The following is a 19597-nucleotide window of genomic DNA, read 5'->3' as shown; positions in this document are numbered from 1 at the left end:
ACAAGTCAGTGTTTACATCATGTTCATTAATGAAGTAATGAAATAATATATATTTTAACTTAGCATAAGTAACATTGGTTTTAAGACTAATATCTTAGTAGTTCTATGCTGATTTCAGACAAGGTCATACTCTTTCATTGGAGTGCTGATTTTTTTTAATCTGTAAGGAAAGAAGTTACGTGTTTCAGGGCCATGCTACACTACATTGTCTAAAAAAGCATTATTTGGCCATCAGGTTATGCTGTCTCTTGTGTAACACTGCAGAGTGCCTGGCAGAGAATGTTCTGAGCCCAGAGTTGAAAAGGAAGTTGACAGCAAGGCATCTGTTCTTGCTGAGCCTACTTAGGCAGCAGAAGACAGCCATGCTCTGCTTTTCTAGCACTTGCCTTGTCCTACCAGGATGATCTGAGAGTTTCATCAGAGCCCAGCTCCCTGGAACCTAAATTCAAAATTCTGAATCTTTGTGGAGAACCGCAGGCTTCAAACAAAATTTCTAATACTGTTATGCCAAAGAAAAGCTGTTTTTAATCTAGTCCTTTCACAAACAACATTCCTTTTATGTGGTGCTGATAAAGTGCCAAATCCTGTACTTCTGAGTACTGTTTTTGCAATATACAGGATAAGATTCTGTGGTGAGGAAAAGCTCCTGTTACTTTTGTCATGACTAAGGATATTTTTCCTTAACTAAATTGTATATAAAATTTTTCATTCCTATAAAAATTTTCAGGTCCTTTTACCCTGCCCCACCCCCTGATATGATATAGGGAGAAGAACTCTAGACTTACAATCAAGAGTCCTGGATTCTGATACCTGTTCTTTCATTAAGTAGCTATGTAACCTTAGAAGTCACTTAACTTTCCTGTGCCTCCCAATAGGCCACCAAGAGAGTTCAGACTATATCCATGGTTTCCAAGAAGTTATCCTTCTAGAGGCCATGTGCCCTGGAGAAGTAAAGGCTTGTCTTCCATGAAGAAGAGCCCGTCAGGAGGGGAGGAGGGAGAATCAGAAGGAGAAAAGAAGAAGAGGAATAGGGGGAGGAGTAGAAGAAAAGGTTAGAGGGGAAAACAACAAATAAACAGGAATAGGAGAAGGAAGAAATTATGCTACCTAAGGATTTATCTATTGCTTTTATCTCTGTTATGAATTGATACGCTTCACAATGCTGCACATAAAATTTTATTTTGTATTATAGAAATAGTCTGGCTGATGAAAGAGGGAGAATGATCTCTGAAAGTCTTAATGGCTTTGAAATTCAATTAATGATCATGACAGCAACCTTCAGTTACCTTTTAGTTCCTATCACCTATGTGTCAGGCAATGGGCCAAGTCCTTTCTGTCTGCTATTTCATTAAATCTTCCTGTCAGCTCTGCAAACTGTATATTCATTTTTCCATTTCTCTTTCTTATGGCTAGAAGCTTGTTAGATAAGTGTCAAGGAGTTACACCATCATCTGTCAGGCCCAAGGACCATACATTTTCTATCCTAACTACAGAGTTCCACATTTGAGTTGTTAAAATCAATCTTTAAAAAGTTAATTGGAATATTAGCAGGATGTGGCAGGCAGAATAATACCCTCCCACAGACGCCCATACTTGCACAGGTTCTGGGGATTTAAGTTTTCTGAAGGTTCATGGTTGCCATAAACTGACTAATGTTGCAAATTAACCCAGAATAATTTAATTAGACCCTTTTTTTAGATTTGGTTGTTAATTAATGACTGCTGCTGAAAATTTTCAGGCAGGTAAGTGTTAACTATTTCCCCAGTCTTGCTATAATTTGTTATGAAATAGTCAACATGTTTTAGAGCAATTTGGGCCATACAAAGAGACATTTGTTAAACAAACATTTATTAACCAGCTGGCACAAAATACTTCATACATCCAGTACTGATGAAGTTTGGGTTTCTAAAGTTTTTGATGCTCTGATACCACTTTGCAAGAATGGTTCTATCACGGGGCCATCAAAGAAGGAGGTACCTTTCTCTGAAGGGAGGAGAGAACTTCCACTTTGACTATGACCCTGTCGGAATAAGATCAAAGTCAGCGAACTCAAAAGGCTTCCATAGCCTTGGCAACTCATGACTGGAGCCTAGGGAGATTACTGACGCCATAAACAAGAGTGTCAAATTGTTAAGTCAGCAACAGGAGTCACTGTGTACTTACTTCTCATGTGGGATCTGTCCTTAATGTGTTGTCCAATGTGAAGTAATGCTATAACTAGTACTGAAACAGTATTTTACACTTTGTGTTTCTGTGTGGGTGCAAACTGATGAAATCTTTACTTAATATATACTAAATTGATCTTCTGTATATAAAGATAATTGAAAAAAATGGTTCTATCAAGAAAAAAAAAAAACAATGACATTTTGGAGGCAGGGTTCTGCTTTTCTTACAGTTGATAAGAAGCAACTAGAAATCCCCCTGGGGCTGGCACTGTGGCGTAGCCGGTAAAAGCTGTTGGCTGCAGTGCTGGCATCCCAAATGGGTGCCGGTTTGAGACCTGGCTGCTCCACTTCTGATCCAGCTCTCTGCTGTGGCCTGGGAAAGCAGTAGAAGATGGCTCAAGTGCTTGGGCCCCTGCACTCATGTGGGAGACTTGGAATAAGCTCCTGGCTCCTGGCTACAGATCGGCACATCTCCAGCTGTTTTGGCCAACTGGGGAGTGAACCAATGGATGAAAGATCTCTGTGTGTGTGTGTGTGTCCTTCGCTCTCTGTGTAACTCTGACTTTCAAATAAATAAATAAATCTTTAAAGAAAAGAAATCCCCCAATAACTAGACAGAAGACCATTTGGAGGTGAAGCCATGTTGAAGGGCTGAGGCTAACAGTCTCACTAGGTTCTTCTCTGCTGTCCAAGAGCAGTAGAGGTCTCTAAAATATTTGAACTGATCCACATATCTTGAATACTTTAAATTCACCATATGATAATATATCTCTAACATTCATTTGGCTATCAAACCACTGATTTCTATAATAAATTCCTGTTTTGACATGAATTATGATAACCAATAAAATGCCTGTGGATGATCAGTGATACTGGTATCAGAAGCACTTATAGGAGGGTGTGCAGCTAGCTGGGTAATGTTATTTGGTCTGGCTCCACCAAGATAACTACAGAGAAGACTTGAAATTTAGCAAATCCATAGCAAGCTAATATTAAGTTGATAATTTCGTATGGCAAGTGAGTGATGTTTTAAGTATCCAAATGGCCCTTGGCAGAAAAAAGTTCCCTAAACCTGAAAGTGTACCTGGCTCATAATTTGACCTAATATATACACTACATGCTGTCTTTGTTAAAGCCATTTAAAGAGTTACAGACAACTACTCAATATTACCTTGCTTATTAATTTCCTATTGCTATTATAACAAATTACCACAAACTTAATGGTTTTAAAAATGCAAATGTATTAGGTTATGGTTCTATAGGTCAGGCAAAATGGCCTCACATGTTAAAATCAAGGAACTGGAAAGCCTGAAAACATTCTGGGGGGTTCCACGGGAGAACCTGTTTCTTTGTTTCTTTCAGGTTCTAGAGGCTACCCTCATTTCTGGGCTCCTTATCCCATTCCTCCTCCTTGAAAGCCAGCCAATGGCTGGTAGAGTCTTTTTCATGCTGTGTCACTCTGGTTCTCTGCTTTCTTTCCATCTCTTTTTTTTAAAGTTCAAAAATTTTTTAAAAATTGTAAGTTGATTTTTAACAGATTCAGTATAGTTCATAGATACAATTCTAAAAACATAAAGTAAATTGAAAATAACTCTTTGTAAAAAACAAGAATGGGAATCACAGAGGGAGAAGGAAGGAAGGCGAGGGGGAGTGTAGGGTGGAAAGTGTCACTATATTCTTGAGTCTGCATATACAAAATACATGAAATTTGTATACCTTAAAATTTTTTTGACTTTATTTATTTTTTTTAACTTTTATTTAATGAATATAAATTTCCAGTGTACAGCTTATGGATTACAATGGCTTCCCCCCCCCATAACTTCCCTCCCACCCGCAACCCTCCCCTCTCCCGCTCCCTCTCCCCTTCCATTTGCATCAAGATTCATTTTCAATTCTCTTTATATACAGAAGATCAATTTAGTATAAAGATTTCAACAGTTTGCACCCACATAGAAACACAAAGTGAAACATACTGTTTGAGTACTAGTTATAGCATTAAATCACAATGTACAGCACATTAAGGACAGAGATCCCACATGAGGAGCAAGTGCACAGTGGCTCCTGTTGTTGATACAACAAATTGACACTCTAGTTTATGGCGCCAGTAACCATCCTAGGCTGTCGTCATGAGTTGCCAAGCCTATGGAAGCCTTCCAAGTTTGCCGACTCTGATCATATTTAGACAAGGTCATAAAAGACAGAGTGAGGATAGTAACCAGTGATCCTAAGAGTGGCATTTACCAGGTTTGAACAATTATACAGCATTGAGTGGGGAAGAGGACCATCAGTACACACATGTTGGGAGTAGAGCCATTGGTGGTAGAGTAGAGGTTATGATTACAAAGGAATGAGGCCCAAGTATGCTAGACAGGGCCTAGAACAAAGGACAGAGTCATTATTAGAGGAGCTAAGAAAGGTGCTGTCTAAGCTACAATTAAGTTTTCTGATTGAGAGGCAAATAGAACCTGATAGAAGGGGCTTGATAATAATCTGTTGGGCTTTAGGCCTTGTAAATTCAGAGGCCCAGACCTATCTATCTCTTCACATGGGGTATATCCTAAGGGAGGTGTGAACCTCCTAGGGGAAGGCACTCTGTTGACTTTCATTACTTGGCTGGCCTGGGAGGAGAGCTGGCCAGGTAAAGTCAGGGGGCATCTCTAACAAGAAATTTACAGTTCTGCCTGCAATGTTGCTGACCCTACTTGACCATCCCCTCAGCTGCAGTGGTCACTTTGGAAGCTGGGCTGAGTGAAGGGCTTTACTGTATACCTTAAATTTTAAAAACTAAATAAAAAATAAAAAAGAATATAATGATATTCCCTTTTTCTTTCTTTCTTTCTTTTGTTCTTTCATTCTTTCTTGTTTTTGTTTTTTTTTTCTTTAATTTTCCCCATCTATTCCTGTGAATTTTTCTTTGTAAGGGAATTTGTGATTACATCATATTTGCTGAGATTATTCAGAATAATTACCTTAACTGAATCACATTTGTACAAATTCTTCCACAGGTTCTGGGGATTAGAGCCTTACTGCTCATTCGCCACAGTAAAGATGTGTTGAGTTACTAATAAGATATGCAAAGGTAAAAGGTGAAAGACTATTGTTTATTAGCAATGGAAAGATTTCTGGACTTTCTTTCACTGAACTATATTTTAGTGATTTCAGTGGAAGAAACATGTCATAGATCTTCATCATAAAACAAGCACTTCTGAAAGTTCCCCCAAAACTGTAAATACAACTGTTTAAGATTTAACCATCTACTACTGGAAGTAGTGAGACCATCAGGATTTGTTCAATGTTCTCAGTAGAAAGTTTCTACACAGTTTACAAGCATAAAAATCAAAAATACAAAAAAATGTTGTCAGGGAGCGTGAAGGAGGTAAAGAAAAATAGACAGCCAAGAGCTAAGAGATAGGGAAATCTGGCACATGTGAAGGTTTTCCGGATTTTAATTAACCACTTATTCTACCAGTCTCATGCACTTCTGAGGGAAAAAAAAATTAGAAAGGAAAGCCAAGTAGGATAAAATATATTTGACAGAGCCTTCATCAGTGTGAAGGCCTATTGACATTTAAGAAAGCATGAAAGTGGAGTAGATGGTAGAAGACATGATAAATCAGATTTTACACACATTTGAAAACCACCCTAACAAATATTTCGTTGCAACATGCTGTTTCAATTCTCCATTCTCTGTAATATTTTTGAGGGGAAGTTTCCAGGCAAAATGCCTCATGATGGCTACCAAGAGGCCATATGGAAATGATGAACAGAGTGTCTCTGTTTGCTTCCACACACATGAACCAGTCTAAATGATTTGATTAATTTTGTCAGACTTCTCAGTCGAAAGGAGAAACTGTAGAGTCAGTTGCTTCTTTGTTTTGTTTCATAGTATGTTAGGGTAGGAGGAACCTGAAAATCCATTTTTCCAGCCCCTTTATTTTACCAAGAAAATAATTTGCCCAACATCACATGAACAATTACAGGCAAAATGAAACAATTTTGCATATCACCATTGTTCTATCATATTTATTTGATGTACTTATACTATTTGGATATTTGCCTTTTATTAATTTACATAAAACTATTGGTATATAAGATAGCAGCCCACAGAAAAGTCATTTCCTAATTTATTGACATTTCAAAAAAACAACAAAGGGTATTTCCATTGTTGAGACAGCTCTTTTCTTCTATTCAAATATTACAAGTCACATGATGTTTCCCACTTGCCTGCCTTTGCCTTTAATCTTCTATCTGCCTGGAATATCAGGAACCCAGTGCTCTGCCTGACCTAATCCCTTCCCCACAAAGGCCCAGGTCACTCATCAGCCCCTATGCAAAGCCTTCCCTGAGTAGCCCCAGACAGTAAAACAACTGCACACCCTCTCCCTACCCATGTATAAGGGAGAATATGTGGTATTTCTCTTTCTGTGTCCGACTTGTTTTATTCAACATAGTGTCTTCCAGTTTCATCCATTTTTATGCAAATGACAGGTGTCTCTCCATTCTATTGATTATTTCCTTTGCTGTTTAGAAGCTTCTGAGTTTGCTATAATTTTATTTGTTTAGTTTTCATTTTATTGCCTGTGCTTTGGGAGTTTTATCCAAGAAATCATCAACTATACCTTTATCAGTTACATCACCAATATCTTGAAGAGTTTCTCCTATATTTCTTTTAGAAATTTCATACTCTTGGGTCTTAAATTTAGGTCTTTGATCCATCCTGAGTTGGTTTTTGCATATGGTGAGAATAAGGATCTAATTTCATTCTTCTGCATAGATACATCCAGTTTTGCCAGCACAATTTACTGAAGAGATTATCCTTCTCGGATGTATGTTCCAGGAACTTCTGTCAAAAATCAATTGACCGCATGTACAAGGATTTATTCCTGGAATCTCTATTCTATCCCTTTGATAGAATAATGTCTCATTCCCAGGACGTTAGCAAGGAGCTGGATCAGAAATGTAGCTGGGACATGAATGAGTACTATATTGGATGCTGGCTTCACGGGCAGCAGCTTACCTAGTACACCACAATGCCAGCCTTCTGTTTTGTTCTTAGGAGGACAAAATGCTTCCTTGTTTCTTCATGTTTCCTGTGTGTCCCTACATTGGCATCTGCACATCTTGTATAATAGCCCCTTCTATGTTATGAAATATTTTTGTTAGTAAAGTGTTTTGTTTAGATAGAATACAGACTATCACTTGCCTTGTTGCTTTGGCTTTCATTGTAAGTGTCCCAGAAGTGTAACCTCTGAATGATGTCTTTAGTTTTAATCAATGTCAGCAGTAGCTATAATTGCCACAAGTTATTTGGTCTGCAGCATTTCATGGAGGTAGAAGTATGACTTTGAAATAGATGTAAGCTTCCTAGGGTGTATATCTTACGTTCCCATAGAGTTAGGTGTCATTCACTAGGGTTTGAGACTTGTTTTTTGTGCTGAGGGACACAGAGGGTGCTGTCACCTTATAAATTCACTGATCAAGTCTGAGTGACACTGGGGTTTGTGATACCAATATCTATAGTTCTATGACTATGTTATGTGGATGCGACCTTCCCCAGGTCGTGCTGAAAGAGTATGGCTGGTCTTGGTGGCTTATAGCACCAAAAGCCCTGGTACCAGAACTGGGATATGTGAAGGGAATCCTACTTCCATCCTACAGGGTTGACTACTACAAGATATTCTGGGGATTTTGCCCTGGCATATGTGGGTCTAGAGAGATGGAATGTGCAGGCCAGGTCTTCCCTAAGTTCCACAAGGTAAATTCCAGTGACTCTGTGAAATCTGGTACTAATAATCACAGACCTGGTGCTGTAGGATGGTGTAGAATCATTACCCAGTTCTCATAGGGTAAGAGTCAGTTGTTTTGTGGATTGTGGAATGGTAGCCACCAGCCTGAAGCACAGGAATGCAGGTAGAGCTCTCCAGATACCACAAGTGCATGCAATTTACTCCAGTGATTGTAACACCAAAACATCAACAGTCCCAGATCTGCAAGGCACAGATGGAACTACCCCCAGTTCCCATACAACATGCAAGGATGATGTTTGGGCTTGTGCCCGAAGCTCCCAGAACCATGAGCTAGGAGGTACAGAGAGAACTTCCTCAGTTCTGATCCTCTTGGGTTTTTTATTGGCTGCTGCTGGTGCTAGCCCCAAAGTTGCCAAGGAGAACCCCCAGCATCAAGCAGAGTGAGCAAACAAACATGGTTCTAGGGCTTGTGACCAGAATTCCCACTGCCACAGAGCATAGGGGATCTATTCTCTACCCTGGGAAGTGCCTTCTCTCTGACTCTGGTAGCTTCTGGTTCAGTGAGGCTGCTTTTTGTTCCTTAAGTCAGAACAGAGTTCAGCAGTGACTCTACCACAGCAAAGTGGAGTCTGGCGCTTTGGGGAGATTGAAGCAATGTGGGTTCTGTTTTCAGAGCAAAGTAGTCAACTCTCTAGGCTACATTTGAGGACAGTGAGGACTGTGGAATTCTCCCACAGCTAGGGTTGCCAGTCCATATTGCTGGGGAGCAATGGCACTTGCTTACCTTTTGCTGAGAAGTTGGCACTCTTGGCTGGGACCCAGTAAGGTAGGAGTTGCAGCTGCTGACAGTGGTAGCAGTGTCTCTATCCTCTCTCTCTCTCTGATGGCTTATGGAGTCTGTGTACCCTTTTGTCACTTCTTTGCTAAAAATTCCCCCCAATAGGTCCTGTGAATATGCTGAACTTCCTTTGTTCTTCTGGTATTTTTCTGGGGCCTTAAATGAGTGTGGCTTCTTTCTACTCAGCCATCTCGGATTCTCCATATCTTATTATTAATAATATAAGCTTTATTTTAATAAAGAAGCTATAAACCCATGTGATTTTTTCTTTTTTATGTCTTTATTTCTACATTTACTTCAGTGGGTAATACAAAGATTTATATTGTGATTCTAAGCTACTTATTCTGATATAATTTTCATTGATTTTCTCATATTCATTTATGCCTAACAAATATAAAAGAGGAAACTCAAATAACTTCAGAAACTATAATATATAATGTTGCTTTCCTGGCTGGTGTTGTAAAAATGTCCCCAAAACTTTTTGAGAGCATGTAACCATCCTAGTAAAATGACAAATATTTTTTTTTCTAATTGAAAACATGTATATAACTTGTTTGCTTTCAAGAGGAATGCTGTGGCCCTGGCTCCTCAACCAAAGCACATAATATGAGATTGTGAATAATTAGAGTCCTGACTGCAAATGTCCATCCATCACTCCCTGGAAGCAACTGAATCAATAATGCCAATTACTTGGATTTCTGGGCTCTGAATCCCAACATCAAGTTATGTTGATCAAAAAATTTAGGGGCCAATGTTGTAGCATAGCATATTTGTCATTGGCAACCCATGCTGGAATGCCAGTTCTAGTCCTGGCTTCTCTGCTTCCAATCTAGCTCCCTGCTAATGTGCCTGGTAAGGCAACAGAAGATGGCCCATGTATTTGGGCCACTGCCACCAATGTAAGAGTTCCTTAGCTCTTAGCTTCAGCCTAGCCAGCCTCAGATGTTGTGGTCATTTGGGAAATGAGCCAGCAGATGGAAGATCTCTGTTTCTCCTCGTCTCTTTCTTCATCTCTATCTGATGTTCTACCTTTCAAATAAATAAAATAGATTTTTAAAATATAATACTCAGTCTTCATCTTAAAAGTATGTCAAAGGCTATTGTCATTTGATATTTAAGTATTAATATTACCTGTAACATTATATTATTAAATCTCAGTTGTCATAACAAAGTACTATAAATTGGGTAGCTTAAGCAGAGAAATTTATTAAGTCTGTCTGTAAACCAGAAAATCTAACATCAAGGTCTGGTATTATTCAGTTTTTGATAAGGGCTCCCTTTTTGGCTTGCAAATTGTTACTTTCTTGCTATGTCCTAACATGGGGAAGAGAGAAGGAAAAATCTCCCTGATATCTCTTCTTTTTTTAAAAAAGATTTATTTATTTATTTGAAAGAGTTACACAGAGAGAGAAGGAGAGGTGGGGGGTAGGGGGAAGTCTTCCATCCACTGGCTCACTCCCCAGTTGGTCGCAATGGCTGGTGCGGTGCCTATCCGAAGCCAGGAGACAGGAGCTTCTTCTGGACCTCCCATGCAGTGCAGTGTCCCAAGGACTTGGGCCATCCTCTACTGCTTTCCCAGGCCATAGCGGAGATCTGGATCAGAAGTGAAGCAGCCAGGACTTGAACTGCTGCCCATATGGAATGCTGGCACTGCAGGCAGTGGCTTTTACCCGCTATGCCATAGCACCAGCCCCAATATCTCTTCTTATAAAGACACTAATGCCATATTGAGTGTCTCATCCTTGAGACCTCATCTAATCTAATCACATTCAAAGACTTCATCTCCAACTACCATCATATTGAAGGTTAGAATTTGAATACATGGATTTTAAGAAGACTCAAAAATCAGTCCATGACAACCATTATCAACTGCCTCAACATCGATCTTTTTGCACTATCCCAATCCAAATCAAATCAGTCACTGTAAATTCTATGTCAGTAGTGTTGTTTCAAACAAATCTCAAGTCCATCTTCTATTGCCAATGTTTTAGTTCAAACTCTTGTCTTCTCAGACCTCTAACTTTCTGATATACTCCATTACCCATACTACCTCCAACATCATCTTCCTTCTCTATTTTGAAACTTCACTTGGCTTCAGGTTTCCTATAGATTACTCATCAAATTATTCAACAAAGCATTCAAGACACTCCACAGCTTGGAACCAACCTGTTTTCCAGCATTACCATACTTTGTTCCCTACCTCTTATCCTCCAGCCAAACAAAACTTCCTATCATAGCTCCCAAATAAATCACACTTTTACTCCCTCATTCTTTTGTTCTTGGTCTTCCATATCTATGCATTCCCCGCCTATCAATTCCTGTCATCCTTTTAAACTTGGCTCAAAATGGACATCCTTGAAATGTCATCCCTAGTATCCATAAGTATCAAGTTCCTTTTCTGATCCCTCAGGTTTTTGCTCAATACTGTTGCAATATTTGTCAAGATGAAGGGTAATTATCATTCTACATGTTATGTTAATGAAATACAAAGAATTTTGCATCTGTGTATTTGTGCTGGACTCCTTTACACTGACGCTAAATACAAAAAAAATTTACATCTTTATTCTACTTTGTGTGAAATATATATTATAGACTATGTAATGGAATGTCCTAATGAACAAACACCAAGCCAAAGATAAAATTTATACTTTTTCAGTTTTCTTTTTCTCTCTTTTAGCAAAATAAGTGTCTGCTGCAGCTATAGTGTGTGTGTGTGTGTGTGTTAAATAATATATAGGTCAAAAAGTTTTGAAGGATACTAAAGATAGCTTCCTTTGGGAGGTGGGAATAAATGGAATAAAATAGCCCAGTAGACTAAGGGAAGGAATACTAGTTTTCAAGGGGTTCTATGAAAAAATTGTCACAAATTTGGTGGCTTACAACAGGAATTTTTTTATATCAAAATCTAGGAGGCTGGAGTTCTGAAATCAGTTTAATTGAGCCAAAATAAAGGTTACAGCTGAGCAGCACTCCCTCCAAAGACTCTAAGAGAAAATCTGGTTTTTGCCTATTCTAGCTTCTGGTGGATTCTGGTATTCCATGCCTTGTGGCCACATTACTCCAAATTCTGCTTCTATGGTCATATTGTCTTTTCCTCTGTGTGTTTCTTTTAAATCTTCTCCCTACCTCTTACATGAATATATGCGATGACATTTAGGATCCTGCTAGATAATCTAGGAAAATCTTCTTTTCTCAAATCACTAATCATACCTGCAAAGACCCTTTTTCCTTATAAGTTAACACTTACAAGTATTTGAATCATACATTTTTGTGTGTCATTGTTCAGTAAAATATAGAATTTTTTAATCCCTGATTAATAGAGAAAAGTAGAAACAGGTGTCATTACCAAAAATTGCAGACTAAGGAATTCCAAACTTCTATTGCTCTGCAAAATCAATGAATAAGCTACCAAAAATGTCAGAATCACCTTTTTGGTACTCTTGAATGTAATAAAAATGCACAACATACAAGGAATGCTTAGTGAACAAACAAAGCTGCTAAACTTCAGTGTTTAAGGAAACCTCTGTTAAATCACTAGCTGATGCTTCAGTGCTCACACATAACAAAGAACAAAACTAGTACAAAATTTGGCCGGCGCTGCGGCTCAATAGGCTAATCCTCCGCCTTGCAGCGCCAGCACACCAGGTTCTAGTCCCGGTTGGGGCGCCGGATTCTGTCCCGGTTGCCCCTCTTCCAGGCCAGCTCTCTGCTGTGCCCCGGGAGTGCAGTGGAGGATGGCCCAAATGCTTGGGCCCTGCACCCCATGGGAGACCAGGAGAAGCACCTGGCTCCTGCCTTCGGATCAGCGCGGTGTGCCGGCTGCAGCACGCCGGCCGCAGCGACCATTGGAGGGTGAACCAGCGGCAAAAAGGAAGACCTTTCTCTCTGTCTCTCTCTCTCACTGTCCACTCTGCCTGTCAAAAATAATAATAATAAAAAAAAAAAACTAGCACAAAATTAGTTTAAAAAGTCACTGAACAAATAACAACAACCCACAAGTCGCACAGAAAGAAAGAAATTATGAATTTTAAAAGTACAATAACTAAAATGAAAAATTCACTAGAGAGGTTCAAGAGCAAACCTGAGCTATCAGATAAAAGAAGCAGCAAGCTTGAAGATAAGTCAGTTGAGATCATCCGTTTGAGAAGGAGGAAGGAAAATGAATGAAAAATGAAGAGGCCTATGAGACATCAGCAAGCATACTAACATACACATAATAGGAATCCCAAAGAAGTGGGGAAACAGAAAGAGGAGGAAAGAATATTTGTGAAAATAATGGCTGAAAACCTCCTGAATATGATGAAAGACCTGAATCTGTACTTTGGAAATTTATATTCATTAAATAAAAGTTAAAATAAAAAAGAATATATCCATTACCAACAAGCAAATAATTATGAGAAATGAAAGTATTTACTAACTTCTGTAGCTTTATATTTTAATTTTGTTACAGTTAGCCAATCAAATATTATAAAAATTATGCAGAGGGGAAAACTCACAAATTTATGCTTTAATATAAAGTTTACTTTGTATGTTTTGTGTGCATATGTGAATTTATACTTGTGTTTTGCCTCATAGAACTTATCCATATGTGATATACATCAAATTTAACAACCATAAAATTATGTGTGCACAATTTCACATCTTGTTTTAACAAATATGCCTGCTTATTAAGTCACACGACTTTGGAAATCATTATCTATTTAATGTTTCATCTGTTTGTCCTACCACAGTTTTACTTGCTGTTGCTTATTTGTTGGATTTTAGGCTGCTTCCAATTTTTCTAATTAAAAATAAAGTTATTTGGAATAAAAAAAAAAAAGACCTGAATCTGCGTATCCGAGAAGCTCAATGCAATCTAATTAGAGTAAATCCAGGGAGAACCATACCAAGGCTTATTATAAGCAAATTGTCAAGGAAAAAGACAAAATTTTGAATGTAGCAAGATGGAATAATATTGGTTTTTGCATTTACCTATATAACTACAATTACTCATGCTCTTTATTTCTTCATATGTTTTTGAGTTACTGTCTAATAACCTTTAATTTTTTTAAAAGATTTATTTATTTACTTGAAAGAGAGATCCTCCATCTGCTAGTTCACTTCCCTGAAGGCCCCAACATCCAGGACAGGGACAGGCTAAAGCTAGGAGCTAGGAACTTCTGGGTTTCCTACATGGTTGCAGGGGCCCAAACACTTAGGCCATCTTCCACTGCTTTTCCCAGGTCATTAGCAGTGAGCTGGATTAAAGGTGGAGCAGCCAGGACATGAATCAGAGCCCATATGGAATGCCAGCATCATAGGCAGTGGCCTTAGCAGCTACACCACAACACTAGCCCCTTTAAAGATCTTTAATTCTCCTGGGGAAGTTCTACTAGTAATGAATTCATTCAGTTTTTGTTTACCTGAGAATGTTATAATTTTACTTCATTTTTGAAAACTAATTTTATCATACATAGACTTCTAGGGCTATAATTTTTTCTTTCAGAACCTAGAATTGTCATTCTGCCCTACTCTGACCCTCATGTTTATGAGACTATCATATCTTCTATGGATCTATGAATCTCTTTTTGACATTAACAATCACCAAAGTCAAATTGTCCTATTATTAAATGTAACTAGAGGGGCCAGCACTGTGGCACAGCAGGTTGAAGCCCTAGCCTAAAGCACCGGCATCTTATATGGCTGCCAGTTCTAGCTCCGGCTACTCCTCTTCCGATCCAGTTCTCTGCTATGGCCTGGGAAGGCAGTGGAAGATGGCCCAAGTCCTTGAGCCCCTGCACCCACGTGGAAGACCCAGAAGAGGTTCCTGGCTCCTGGCTTCAGATCTGTGCAGCTCTGGAAGTGACGGCCATTTAGGGAGTGAACCAGCAGATGGAAGATCTTTCAGATTCTCTCTCTCTCTCTCTCTCTCTCTCTCTCTCTCTCTCTCTGTAACTCTGTCTTTCAAATAAATAAAATAAATCTTTTTTAAAAAATGTAACTAGAGAAATAGAAACTTAAGAGAGAGGATGAGATAAGTCTTCAATGCTTTCTTTATCCAGCCACCAGTTATGTAAAAATTAGTGTAACCAGTAACCCCTTTCTATAACATATAGAGAAAAAAAATAGGTTGTGGGAGGAGGTTGGTGAAGAAATGGCTCAGTGTTCTGTTTGTCCACATGTCATTATTATGCTCATCCACCAGGGAGCCACAACTGAGATTAGGAGCCATATCCTCCCAAATTCAGGAAGAACCCTTACACTGCCTGTCAAATTGCTTCCACTGGTTCTTCCTCCTTGCTCTTTTCCAAGAGCAATCTAAAATTTTGGCTCTTGGTTTTCTTTGCTTTGTTTCCCTATTTTTCTTGGTGGTTGTAGCAGTGATGGTGGTGGCAGCCTGAAAAAGTAAATATAAAGGTGATTTGACAGTAATTTTGGTATTTATCTCTGGTTTTGATAAAAAAAAAAAACTAAGACATTTCTTAAAGGCTAATATATAGAGCACAGGTGTAAGAACTCTATGAAGGGGCCAGCGCTGTGGCACAACAGGTTAAAGCTGCCACTGGCAGTGCTGGCATCCTATATGGGTGCCAGTTTGAGTCCCGGCTATTCCATTTCAGATCCATCTCTCTGCTATGGCCTGGGAAAGCAGTAGAAAATGGCCCAAGTCCTTGGGCCCCTGTATCCACGTGTGAGACCTGGAAGAATCTCTTGGCTCCTGGCTTCAGATCGGCATAGCTCCAGCCATTGCAGCTATCTGGGGAGTGAACCAGCAGATGGAAGACCTCTCTCTGTGTCTCTACCTCTCTCTGTAACTCTGTCTTTCAAATAAATAAAAAATAAATCTTTTAAAAAAAAAAGAAATGTATGAAATGCCTACCATTTATGTAGATTCCAGGACTACCTCAGGCCTATTAATCATCCTGTCTATATAACTGCTTTGGTTTGAACCAGATTTAGCTCTCAAAGTTACACAGCTGTTTAAACAATAGTCATAGATTAATGGTAATAAGAGACTGAAAACATAATCCTAAAACGGTGTTTGGGAGGAGGGCCTGGTAGAAGGGCATAGGTCAGTGGAAGCATGCCTTCAGAAGGTAGTTCCCATGAGAGGTTTGGTTATAAAAATAGAGTTGGGCCTCTCTCTCCGTCTCTCTCTTTCCTGGCTCACCATATGACCTTCCTTTGCCTGGACTAATGCTCCTGTGTCATATAACACTCTGCATCACCTTGGGACTCTGCCAGCAAGAACACAGTCACCAGATTCCAAACCAAGAGGACCACCCAATCTTGGATGGTGGGCCTCCAAGACTGAAAACTGAACGAAACCTCCTTCCTTCATAAGTACCTTGTCTTAGGTATTTCATTATAGTAATTAAAAGCTGACTGATAGATTCTGGAATCAGCATACTTTCTCTTACTTCATAGGCCATCCTAATAAACACTAAAATTTGAATCTAAGGCAAAAGGCAGAAAAAAAAAAAAACAACCTTATAGACAGCTTTTTTGTTGTTGTCCAATCATCAATCAGACCCACTGGGTTTTAAGTTGATAAAGAACAAAAATCAATTATTTATTATTCACTTACCACTCTTTCATTGATGAGTCAATTCTTCATCCAAAATACTTTTGTTAAGCACTTACTATGTGTCAATCATTGAATTAAATTTTAAATAAAGAACAATGAATATAAGATAATAAATGTTTATTTAATTGATAAAAATTGAAAGTCTTGAAAGCCAACACATAATATTTTTATTAATATTAATAAGTCAACTACTTATTTCATTATACATCATTCCAAATAAGGTAAATAAAAATAGTAATTGAATAAGACCATAAAACAGGTCTTATCAATGTTTCATACTAAATTCTTAATAGAAAATGAGCATATTTTGAAAAAAAAAGAAAATGAGCATGCTCCATTTATGAAATCAGTGATCACCCTAAACACTTCATAGGGATAATGCTAACTTTCTCTGCCCCTTATATTGTGAAAGATAGAACATGATAGATCACAATGGAAAATATTATTCTTTCATTTATATTTTTCACTTTAATTCCTAGAATGCTCCACAAATTGATTCATTTTTTAAAAAAAGATTTTATTTATTTATTTGAGAAGTAGAGTTACAGACAGTGAGAGACAGACAAAGAGAAGTCTTCCTTCTGTTGGTTCACTCCCCAAATGGCCAGAATGGCCGGAGCTGCACTGATTCGAAGCCAGGAGCTTCCTCTGTGTCTTCCACGTGGCTGCAGGAGTCCAAGGAATTGGGCCATCTTCTACTGCTATCCCAGGCCATAACAGAGAACTGGATTGGAAGAGGCGCAGCCAGGACTAGAACCGGCATCCATATGGGATACCCATGCCGCAGGTGGAGGATTAAACTACTGCACCACAGCACTGGCCCCAACACAAATTGATTCATTTAAATGAAGCACAGTCTGTGGAGGAAATCAGTGGCAACTTCTTCTACAATATGGAATGTTGATATTGATTTAGTAATTATATTAAGCTAAGTGCTTTACAAACATTATCTCATTGAGTGCCCAAACATCTCAATGAGATAAGTAATAGGAATATTACTAAACCCACAATATTGAATTTATTCTAAGAATCATGAGATAACCTATAACAAAGCTCAGTTAGAAAACAGAGAAGCCGGGGGAGCGGCAAGATGGCGGAATAGGAAGGGAGCACATTGATAGTTCAGCAAGACACACAGGTTAATAAAAGTGGAGATACTGCAGGGTCAAGGAAGAGTAGGGGAAGAAACAGCAGCAGAAACTCTTCCGGAACTAGTGATTCACAGTGGACCTGCATGGAGAGCGTGGGAGCCCAAGTTCGGGACACCAGCGGCAGACTCAACGCACCAGCGCTGGAACGCGAGGTGAGCCAAACCTCAATAGCCTGAGACACCAGCGGGAAGGAGAAAGAGGAGACTAGAGGGAACAAGGCTTGAAACTCCGTGGGGAAAAGTTCACCAGGCTAACTAGAAGAGAGAGAGGAAAAAAAAGAAAAAAAGTGACTGATACGGACACGAGTTTCTCTCTCTCCACTCACCCCTCAAAGGCGAGCAAGACAAAGAGCAGGCGCCATTTTGGACATACGTCATAAGCAGGGCAACCTCAGGTCTGCACCAGCCCTGAGCCTAGCAGAAAAACCTGACTCTGGGGGGAGGGGTGAAATAACAGGAGATTAGCATCTAACTTGGCAACCCAGTGGGAGACTGCAGGAGAATTGGAGCCCACACCGAGGGCAGCAGAGATTCCCTGTGTGGTCCTTGGGAAAGAGCTTCCAATCTCTGGCTCCTGTGGGTATATCATTTGCCTGCTAACTACCTCCAATTACGTTCAGCTGTGCAGAATTACTTCCCTTTTGAAGCAAAAAAAAAAAAAAAAGAGAGAGAGAGAGAGATTTACCACGCCTAACCTGGGAGTGTCATCTTTGACACACCCTCATACCTGAGGAACCAAACCCAGCTCTCAGTCCACACTTATCTCAAGCCTCTAAGGCTCCACCGAAAGCAGACAGTCCACTTAATATAGAGCCATAGCTTAACAAGAAAAAACACCACAATGAAGAAACCAAATATCTCCAACATGCCATACAACAAACGCAAAAACCAAGGTAACAAGAACAAGGAAGACACTATGACGCCCCCAAATGAAACAGACACCCCAATTCAAGATTATGAAGATGATGAGATAGAAGAAATGCAAGAAGCGGATCTCAAAAAATTGATAAGAACATTAAGAAGTTCTCAAAAACAAATTATTGAACTACAGAAATCCTTAGTGGACAAGATAGAAAATCTCTCTTGTGAAAATGAAATATTAAGGAGGAATCAAAATGAAATGAAACAACTAGTAGAACATGAAACTGTGATAGTGACAAAAAACCACAATGAAATGAAGAACTCAATAGATCAAATGACAAACACATTAGGGAGCCTTAAAAACAGAATGGGCAAAGCAGAAGAGAGAATATCAGACTTAGAAGACAGAAAACAGGAAAGGAAACAGGCAAACCAAAGAAAAGAAGAAGAAATTAGAAATCTAAAAAATATTGTCGGGAATCTACAGGATACTATTAAAAAATCCAACATTCGGGTTCTAGGAGTTCCTGAAGGCATGGAGAGGAAGAAAGGATTAGAAGGCATTTTCAGTGAGATACTAGCAGAAAATTTCCCAGGTTTGGAGAAGGACAGAGGCATCTTAGTACAGGAAGCTTATAGAACCCCTAATAAACATGACCAAAAGAGATCCTCACCACGACACATTGTAATCAAACTCACCACAGTGAAACATAAAGAAAAGATTCTAAAAGGTGCAAGAGAGATACGTCAGATTACTCTCAGAGGATCTCCAATTAGACTCACAGCAGACTTCTCATCAGAAACCTTACAAGCTAGAAGGGAATGGCGAGATATAGCCCAGGTACTAAGAGAGAAAAACTACTAGCCCAGAATATTATATCCTGCAAAGCTCTCATTTGTGAATGAAGGTGAAATTAAGACTTTTCATAGCAAACAGAAACTGAAAGAATTTGTTGCCACTCATCCTGCCCTGCAAAAGATGCTTAAAGATGTGTTACACACAGAAACACAGAAACATGGTCACCAATATGAAAGAAAGTAAAGGAAGGAAACCTCACAGCAAAAGATCACAGGAAGCTCAATTTCTCTTTGACATAGAATTAAACTCTGATGCTCTGTTAAAGCAATGTGTTAAAGTAATCTAAAAACAAAAACCAATTCAAATCAATTGGCAATCTACAAAAAGAGTTAAAGATTTTAAAAGCTATTATTAAAATTGCTATATTGGTCTATTATGCTATGTTATCTGTGTGTACATATTGTATGTCC

At 38.9% G+C, this 19597-nt stretch overlaps 1 pseudogene; it reads right to left on the bottom strand.

The window, feature by feature from the left end:
- LOC133759119 (non-histone chromosomal protein HMG-17-like) overlaps positions 1-6881 on the bottom strand; it is a 65003-nt pseudogene extending 58122 nt beyond the window's left edge.
- Positions 6882-19597: the final 12716 nt, after the last annotated feature.

Source organism: Lepus europaeus, chromosome 5 (genome assembly GCF_033115175.1).
Source record: "Lepus europaeus isolate LE1 chromosome 5, mLepTim1.pri, whole genome shotgun sequence".
In the NCBI taxonomy this organism is placed as follows: Eukaryota; Metazoa; Chordata; class Mammalia; order Lagomorpha; family Leporidae; genus Lepus; species Lepus europaeus.
Note: the sequence above shows the minus strand (reverse complement) of the source record. Positions and strands in the feature narration are given on the sequence as shown.